Source organism: Dipodomys merriami, unplaced genomic scaffold, assembly GCF_024711535.1.
Source record: "Dipodomys merriami isolate MVZ:Mamm:240054 unplaced genomic scaffold, mDipMer1.0.p SCAF_45, whole genome shotgun sequence".
Lineage (NCBI taxonomy): Eukaryota > Metazoa > Chordata > Mammalia > Rodentia > Heteromyidae > Dipodomys > Dipodomys merriami.
In genome coordinates this window covers 7143507-7153182 of record NW_027206013.1, presented here as the reverse complement: position 1 = coordinate 7153182, position 9676 = coordinate 7143507, and the positions used below count along the sequence as shown (strand labels likewise).

The 9676-nt window shown below is 43.0% G+C and overlaps 1 protein-coding gene across 8 annotated transcripts in view; it reads left to right on the top strand.

Annotated features, from left to right (window-relative positions):
* The first annotated feature begins 370 nt into the window (after nt 1-370).
* Nucleotides 371-9676, top strand: part of Mtmr3 (myotubularin related protein 3) — a 115508-nt gene continuing 106202 nt past the window's right edge. For 4 of the 8 annotated variants that reach the window (XM_069994556.1, XM_069994558.1, XM_069994555.1 and 1 more), the window contains exon 1: nt 371-569. The gene's annotated coding sequence lies outside the window, so the exon portion shown is untranslated. The remainder of the gene's footprint in view (nt 570-9676) is intronic. The other 4 variants (XM_069994562.1, XM_069994560.1, XM_069994557.1 and 1 more) reach the window with 1 other exon arrangement.

Sequence of the window (9676 nt, the reverse complement as noted above, 5' to 3'; positions counted from 1 at the left end):
TGTGTCCCCTCTTCCTAAAACAATTTCAACAAGTTTCACACACGCCAACAAACGATTTCAACTGTCTTTATCCTCATTAGTCTTCCCACTGGGGTTTCCCACCCCCACACCAGAGTCTGTTTGGTTTTCCTCTTATTTGTCCTTTTCCATTCTCGGCTCATTTTCCATTTGTCTATCTTTCTTCCCGGGCTGAGAAGAGTTTCTGGCAGCCCTGGACATTCCGAAGGGTTGGAGCCCCGCCCACGTGCAGGGTGGGCGTGACATCAGGCCCCGCCCCCTACCCGTTCTGCGGCGGCCCGCCCCTTTTCCTCCTGACCGCCGGAGTGTGTGTGAGTGCGCGCGCGTGCCCGCTCACGGCCCGTCTCAGCCTCGGGAGCGCGCTCTGTGTGGCCGCTGCCGCCATGTTGTTGTGGTTGTGAGAAGGCGGCGGCGGCGGCGGCGGCTGAGGAGCAGCCGGACGAGACGCTCCAGCGGCCCAGGCGCTGCCCCCCGCCAGCCCTGGCCGGGAGCCTCGTGGGGGTGGCGGAGGAGGCCGTGCTGTGGCGGGCCTCGCCATGTCCTGCCGCCCGGTAAGAAGCCCGTCCCCGAGCCTCGGTGGTGGGGAGCCGCTGGCGTTGGGGCCGGCCCGGGCTTGGCGGCTGTCACCCGCGGAGGGGGGCGGCGGCCGGGGTCGCGGCGGGTGGGAAGGGCCGGAGGGGTGGGGAGCGGGAGCCCCGCCTGGGCTCCCCGGTGGGGAGTGAGGGTGACCCCGCGGCGCGGGGGAGGCGGGGTCCCGGGCCCGGGCGGCCTGCTGGGACCCGGCGCGGACGAGCCCGTGCGGAGCCCCCCCCCTCCTCCCCGGGAAGGTGGGCGTGCGCCCCCCTCGGCCCGGCCGGGGCCTGGGCGAGCTCAGGACGGCGGGAGGCCGGGGGCGTCGGGGCCCGCGGCTCGACGGGGACGAGCCGTGCGGGGTCGGGGCCTGGTGGGAAGGAGTGTCCGCCTGACCACTCCTCCGGGGCATCCTCGGGACCTGGCGGCGAACTCGGGCGAGAAGGATGGCTCGGGGCGGTGGAGGGAGCCCGGGGGGGGGGGGGGTGAGGGGGGAACACTGGCCGAGCCGCTCCGCCAAAGGTTACAGTGTTATTTCTTGGGTAGAAATTGTACTGGATGGATTGTATCTCATGACCCATAAGATGATACTGTTGGTGGTTCTTTGGGGCTGGAAAAGTCAGGTCAAAATTATGGGGTAGATTTGATGGTCACTTTAATAGGCCCCTCTGGAGTCTGATAATCATCTCACTTGCGAGTTTTGTACCTGGCCTACTGTTAGACATTGATGTCCAGGTGTCTTCTCCCAGATGCAGCGTTTGAATTCTTATTGTTGTAGTGTCTTGTCCACTCTGTGTTCTGATCTCTATTTTTCATGTATCTATCATATATATATATAAATGTATGGACACATGTTTTATATATACATACTCATATTTTATATATTCTCTCTACACATACCTTTTTCATATACATATATATATATATATATACATTCAAACTTCTGTTTGAAGTTCAACTTCTCACAATGTAAACAGTGATGCCATCAGAGCTTGTAGTTGAATTACAGATGATTTTTTTTTTTTTTTTTTTGGTTGGTCGTGGGCCTGAACTCTGGGCCTGGGCACTGTTCCTTAGCTCTTCAGCTCAAGGCTAGCGCTCTACCACTTGAACCACAGCACCACTTCCGGCTTTTTCTGCTTATGTGGTGCTGAGGAATCGAACCCAGGGCCTCATGCATGCAAGGCAAGCGCTCTACCACTGAGCCACCTTCCCAGCCCCCAGATGATTTTTTATGTGAAATGTTTACCCTTAGTTCATGGATTGGTGACCAGGCCTTCACCTTTGAGTAAGTAAGAGACCTACATACAAGATCTCGCTTAGTTTTTTCTTGGAGACCAGGTAAGGTGTGTTAGGTGGCCTATGATATATATATTTTTAAAATAAATCTAGCATATGTGTTACTGAACTAAATTTAGAGGGTCTTAAAATTTTGGATTGACTGTCTATTGGACCTACTGCCCTCACTTTCAGGTGACCAAGAATAGTTCTGGTAGCCAGCACGGTGATGCCATCCCATTTGTTAATTACAAGCCATAGAGACTTAACTCAGGTTTCTTAGTTTGTAGGCCTGCCTGGTTAAGTGGTTACCTACTGAGAGGCCATTCATTAGAAATATTCCATTGATTCGTGAGTGTCAAGCAGGACCTGGTGAATTAGTGGTCAAATCATTAGAATGCCTGTGAGAAAATTAGATACTGCTTTAACTGCAAGTATGTCCACAGATAATAAGGACGACTTCAGAGGAAAGAAGCAGAGGTCCACAAAAGAGCCTACTGCAGTGCTTCCCAATATTCCAACAGCATGGTGGTTTTTAAATCTTCTGACTCAGGTTTCTAGTAAAATGGTGGGTAGGATGGGTGTGTTAAGAGCCATTTGCGACCTGGGTTGTGAACCAGGAAGGTGTACTGCAGACTGTGAATAGTTCTTGAAATTTGCTCCAGGCTTTGAGGAGTGGTAAAATCAGTTTAGAAATCTACTTTAAGTTCTCCTTAATACTTTTTGTGGCAAAGTGGAATTCTGAGGTACCAAAGGGAGTATTCATGTTTTAGAGAGTGTGTGGTGAGGGTTATTAGAAGTCGAGAAGAAAGTGTTCTTATAGTTGTGTAGGATAGAAAAGGAGTTTGGTAAATATCCTGTCATATCATGGAGGAGTATTTTTATAGAGGTGCACCCGAGTCTCTTTTATTTCCTGATGTCACCGGTGCTTAGCATAGTTCTCAGCAATTCTATGCCTGCAGATCTTTTTTGAGTAAATGATTAGTATTGTTACGGAAGACGAAGTAGTTAGGGGAGTTGATAGCAACATTAGTTATTAAAAGCTACTTGAGGGCTGGGAAGGTGGCTCAGTGGTAGAGCACTTGCCTTGCATGCATGAGGCCATGGGTTCGATTCCTCAGCACCACATAAGCAAAAAAAACTGGAAGTGGCGCTGTGGCTCAAATGGTAGAGATTTAGCCTTGAGCTGAAGAGCTGAGGGACAGCGCCCAGGCCCAGAGTTCAGGCCCCACGACCGGACCCAAAAACAAAAAAAAGAAAAAAAGAAAATGAAAATGGCTTATTAATCAAATGCAATGTATCAAGTAGCTTTTATTTGTGGGTTTTTGTTTTTTTTGGTCCGGTTGTGGGGCCTGAACTCTGGGCCTGGGCACTGTCCCTCAGCTCTTCAGCTCAAGGCTAGCGCTCTACCACTTGAGCCATAGCACAACCTCTGGCTTTTTTCTTTTTTTGCTTATGTGGTGCTGAGGAATCGAACCCAGGGCCTCAGGCATGCAAGGCAAGCATTCTACCACTGAGCCATCTTCCCAGCCCCGCCATTTTCATTTTCTTGCTTGTAACTTTTGATTTTTCATTCAAGAGATTCTGTTTCTATAAAGACTGTCATTCAGGGGCTAGGAAGGTGGCTCAGTGGTAGAGTGCTTGCCTTGCATGCATGAGGCCCTGGGTTCTATTCTTCAGCACCACATACGTAGAAAAAGCATTAAGTGGCACTGTGGCTCAAGTGGTAGAGTGCTAGCCTTGAGCTGAAGAGCTGAGGACAGCACCTAGGCCCAGAGTTTAAGCCCCACGACCAGCAAAAAAAGAGAAAGACTGTCATTCAGTACTACCCTGTCGCTAGTTGTAGTTTGTTTTATTTATTTATTTATTTTTTTATTTTGTCGGTCGTGGTGCTTGCACTCCGGGCTTGGGCGCTGTCCCTGTGCTCTTCAGCTCAAGGTGAGCGCTCTACCGCTTGAGCCACAGCGCCACTTCTGGTTTTCTGTTAGTTTATTGGAGATAAGAGTCTCATGGACTTTCCTGTCCGGGTTGGCTTTGAACTGTGATCCTCAGATCTCAGCCTCCTGGGTAGCTAGTATTACAAGCGTGAGCCAGTGGTGCTTGGCTCTCCTACTTTTTGAGTTTTAATGTATTTAACATTTTTTTGTGTGGTTATTGACCGACCTTCTTTCCTTCCTTCCTTCCTTCCTTCCGTCCTTCCTTCCTTCCGTCCTTCCTTCCTTCCTTCGGTCCTTCCTTCTGTCCTTCCTTCCTGTTTGTCAGTGGTGGGGCTTGAATTCTGGGCCTGGGCGCTGTCCCTCAGCTCTTCAACTCAGGGCTAGTGCTCTACCGCTTGAGCTACAGCGCCACTTCCGGTTTTCTGATGGTTTATTGAAGATAAGAGTTTCACGGACTTTCCTGCCCGTGCTGGCTTTGAACTGCGATCCTCAGATCTCAGCCTCCTGAGTAGCTAGGATTACAGGCGTGAGCCACCGGCGCCCGGCATTTTTAAGAATTTCTAATTACAGGGTTGGAAGTATGGTTCAAGTGGTAGAGTGCCTTCCTAGGAAGGCGCTATTTTCAAACCTCATTGTAATTTGTATTATGTAATTTGGTTTTGGTCTCACAGATAGGTAAATCTTCTTATTTAAAAGAAACAAAGGACACCATGTCTTGGGTTTTGCTTTTGGATCATGGATTTTATACATTACCCAAAAGTGCTCTGAAAATTTGAGTACATGTTGCAAGTATTATGCAGAAACAACATGCTTATGCTGTTGTAACTCAATGTTGAAATCAAATTGGGTTTCACATAGGGAACTTCATAATTTGGTTTGAAGCCACAAGACTAAGAATGGTTTGTGAGAAGTTCGTGCAAAATTATATGACTAGTTGCTTCTTACAGACCACCCATTTCTGCAGAATTTATATCTAATTTTATGATCAGTGAGACATTGATTTAAGACAAAATATGAGATCATATCCATATTGGTTTGAACTAGGACTCAGTAATTTTAGAGGCTACCAAAGTTATTAATATGTCATTGCTATTTTTAATCATAATTTGATGATACTAATGCTGGTATGCTTTTATCTTTACTTTTGTGCTGTATCAAGAAACTTAGTCTAACTCCCAAGTTCATATTTGTATAAGATGTTAAAAATGAAAATAGTTCTTTTAGAGAGAGAGAGTCTTGGTATTTAGCTTGACTAGCCTTGAGTTTGAAATCTTCAGCCTCTTCAGTGCTGGAATTAGCACTTTTGCTATCATGTCTGGTGTGAAAATTGTTTTAGTACAGACAGTGATAGACCATAAGTCGTGAGTTCAAGCCTAGGTTGTGCTCCTCATTATCCCTTTTGTTTCTGGCAAGCCACAGGACCCTCCTGAGCTCTCATTAGTAAAAAGAGGAAGAGCAATCTATTTCACAGGGCTGTTAGGGAAGATCAAGTGGAATGGTGTATATGGAAAGCAATTTAAAAATGTTAAGAGGATGGCATTAGAATTCTGGTGTATTAAAATTCTGTTTATTTTCTTGAGTTTGCTTGTGAAATGGAGGTAAACTTGGTACAGCTTGGTACATGTCAAATGCAGAATTACCTAAGGTAATAGGGCATCAGAAAGGTTTCCTTTCCTTTCAACATTTGCATCTGCTAATAGGAATGGTCACAGTGTTGCAGGGATCTGGGATATCTTTTGTTTGTGCCAAGGTCTTGTAGTTGGAGTGGGCTTGCTACATTTCACTCATTTTCCCTATGTTAGAGCTCTGGTAGAAGATGCTCAGAACAAGGAGTTTAGCACAATTTGTGTCTTAGAACTTGTTTTAGAAGTTTTAGAACTGTGTTTTCTAAATGGCAGGTGGCAATGTCATGTCACAGGATAATCAATGTGCTTTGAAAAACAAGTATTCAGAAACAGGCTTTGAAAAGAATATATCAGTGTATTGCATTTGGTACAAGTAACTTGATTGGGAACCAGTACTTGTTTATTGCTTTTTTTTTTTTTTTCTTGCCAGTCCTGGGGCTTGAACTCAGGGCCTGGGCTCTTTCCTGAGCCTCTCTTTGCTCAAGGCTACTACTCTACCACTTGAGCCACAGTGCCACTTCCTGCTTTTTCTGTTTATGTAGTACTGAGGAATTGAACCTAGGGCATCATGCATGCATGCTAGGCAAGCACTCTTACCACTATGCTACATTCCCAGCCTATGGCTTTTTAAAACTGTGTTTATGTATATGTACAGGTTCTGGTATGAAAATGTGTTTTTCTTAGGTTGTTAAAGCATCAAAAATAGTTGTTTAGGGACATGGTACTTGGGCATTATAGGTAGAATAACTGTCATAAGATAGTGAGGCATGGGGCTTGGAAGGTGGCTCAGTGGTAGAGTGCTTGCCTTGCATGCCTGAGGCCCTGGGTTCGATTCCGCAGCACCACATAAGAAAAAAGTTGGAAGTGGCGCTGTGGCTTAAGTGGTAGAGTGCTAGCCTTGAGCTGAAGAGCTGAGGGATAGCGCCCAGGCCCAGAGTTCAGGGCCCACGACTGGACCCCCCCCCCAAAAAAAAAAAAAAAAGATAGGCATAAAACAAAGGAAAAGCCAGGAGTAAAGTTGTGAAGTTTGGGTATAGTAGAACTTTTGTCTTCATAGTGAAATACTTCATAATCCTGTTATATATTGTAAATTTAACGAACAGAGCACGTAAACTTATGCTAATATTCCTAAGTATTCTCTTCCCCCTTGAGTTGGAGTACTTGATAACAGAGATAGTGTCTTGGTACTCACCACTGTAAAATATCATTTTGGATAGGTTCAGGTTTAGATCAGTTATATATCTATTTGAGTGCTTGTACAATGCTCAGAATGAGTCAAGTGGTAAAGTGCCTGCCTAGCAAGAGCAAGCCCCTAGTTCAAACCCTAATTTTGTGTGTGTACGCGTGCGCACGCGCGCGCACACACACACACACACACAAATTATGCTTTAGAGAGCAGTTTGGTTATAACATATCTCTGTTCTTTTAAGAGTTTAGGTCTTGGAGTCTGAGTGAAGAGATGAATAATTGCTACTTGGCTTTTCTTTGCTTGCAAAGAACCACAATTAACCTGTCACTCTATTTGGAAGAGCCTAAGCCTATAACATAAAAAAACAAAAAACAAAAAGCAAAAAAACTTTCTTGAGCTGCAACTTTCTATGGTGAATCTTAGATTAAAAGGTAACATTTAGTAGGTTGTTTTTTACTTGACCCCCTTCCTCCATAATTATGAAATCAGGGAAAACTGCTTTAGTACTAGAAAAAATAAGAGACTTATTTTTTTATTTCTTACCCCATTATGGAGAACTTTTCAGTTATTTCATAAGGGTCATTGTTAGAGAAAGATAATAATAAATAATAATAAAATCTTAGAGTTGTGAAAGGAGATTATACTTAAGCAACTTGACTGCTTATTTTTTGCAAGCTAAAAGGAATGAGATAATTTGTGAGGAAGATGATTGCTGTATACAGTGCTTTACACAAAAGCTCAGATTGCCTTTTCCTTTAGGTAATATGATTTATGAACTATTTTCACTTATATCTTCTTAGATCACCACAAGAATTTCAGGCCATCATTTATCAGGGATGTTGTGTTGTAACTTGTTTAAGGCTCTGAGTCTAGGATGTGACATCATATTTAGAGTAGATTGAAAACTCAGCAAAAGTAGGGACTGGTGGCTGTTCAGTTTCTCACTCCCTAACACTTCTTATACTGCTTGGTCCATGGTAAGCCTTCAGTATTTAGGGACTGTTTAACTCTTACATTTACTTACTTACCTAAATATTAATAAAGTATAGTGGAAAACTACATACTTAAATTTTAACAGGTTAGGTTCTTTCTTGTGATGTGCAAAGAAAATATTTTTATGAGAGAGGTCACTAATTTTAAATCAACCTTTCAGGTATGTCTTTAGTTTCTCTTAAGGTATTTTCAAGAGTACAAAAAAGTTAATCCAAAAGAGAATAGTCTTACGAGAAAAGCACCAAATTGTAACACGCAAGCACTTCTTCATATGTATATAAAATAATGTACATACTGAAATGAACTCTAAAGATAAGGAAACAGGAATTTAATTTGTCTGATATACCTCATATATAGTGTATACACGTGCATATCTGAGGGAAGGTGGGGGGAGGGCTCAGAATCTGGGAAGGAGTGAAAATGTGAAGCAGCTGGGCCTGTCAGCTGCACTGGACATTGATGAAAGTGAATCAAGCAACTCATGGGCAGAGATGGGAGGGAGGGAAGGAGAGAGAATGAGGGAACAGATGATGCTAAGCAAAAGGAAAGAAATGTACTTATTGGGGCTGCGAAGGTGGCTCAGTGGTAGAGCGCTTGCCTTGCATGCCTGAGGCCCTGGGTTCGATTCCTCAGCACACATAAGCAAAAAGAAAAAAGCCAGAAGTGGCTTTGTGGCTTATGTGGTAGAGCACTAGCCTTGAGCTGAAGAGCTGAGGGACAGCGCCCAGGCCCAGAGTTCAGGCCCCACTACTGGAAACAAAAAAATTAAAAAAAAAAAAAGAAATGTACTTATCATCTGAAGTATGTAAAGGTAGCTCCACTATATGTCACCTTTAAAACCACAATAAAGTAAAAAAAAAAAAAAGTTAAGCTCTTTGTAATTCTTTTTTCTGTGTATAAGTAATTGTATTTAGTAGACTTCTACTTAAAAAAGGCAGCACTAGTTGGTGTTTGCATATATTGCGTGGCAGCTACCACATAAGAGCCATGGAGGATTTTCAGCTGGCTTATTTTAATTCCTACAAACCAATTGAGAATTCTGAGGGATATCTTAAAAGTCAGTTTTTATGAACTCTGCAAATACAGGACTGTGCAAAAACTCTTAGTTTTCCTGTTGACATACCTTTGAACAAGTTCTATAAGCCTTGTCTGTATGTTTTAAATATCAAGTATAATATCAGATGTGATAGGAATTTTATACATGTATGAATTGGAATATATTTAAACAAACAATTTTTATTGCTAATATAGTCTCATGATAGTTTGAGTTTTAATATATAGTCTCATAGTAGTTTGAGTTTTAATATATAGCTGAGAATGAGACACCTAAGTTTATATATTCATGTGATAATAATTTAGGAAAATCTATGTAATGTAAACTTTTAAGTGTTTAGAGCTTGTTGATTAGATCTTTTATTGTACTACACATGTATATTGCCTTAAATATTGGTGTGAATGGATGATATTTGAAAAGGTTAGATTTCTGTGTTAAGACATTTGTATTTATCTGCCTTTATTTTATGCTTGTCTGATGTGGTGATCCATACCTATAACAATTCCAGCACTTGGGAGGCTCAGGCAGGAGGATTGGAGGTTTGAAACCAACCTAAGCGTATAGCCAGACCTTGTAGGGAGTGAGAAGGGAGAAGTGAGATTAAAGTTGAAGTTAGGCAAAGTAGGTACTTTTTTTAAAATTAGGAATTTTATAATGAAGTATAATAAACTTGTAGAAAATCCATATTAAAAATAGAGAAAAATACCTAAGATAAAAATCTGCAAAGGCTAATTTTGCCCAAATTTCATATCCATAATTCTGGCCTTCTGAGTAGATAGGATTACAGGTATGAGCTGTTTGTGCCTGGCCCTGGCCTTATTTATTTATTTATTTATTTTATTTAAGGTAAAATTTATTTCAAAAAATTGGGCTGAGAGGTATGGCTCAACTGCTTAAAGAATGAGATCCTGAGTTTAAACTAGTACTGTTAATTTTTTTTTTTTTTGTCGGTCGTAGGTCTTGAACTCTGGGCCTGGGCGCTGTCCCTGAGCTTTTCCACTCAAGGCTAGTG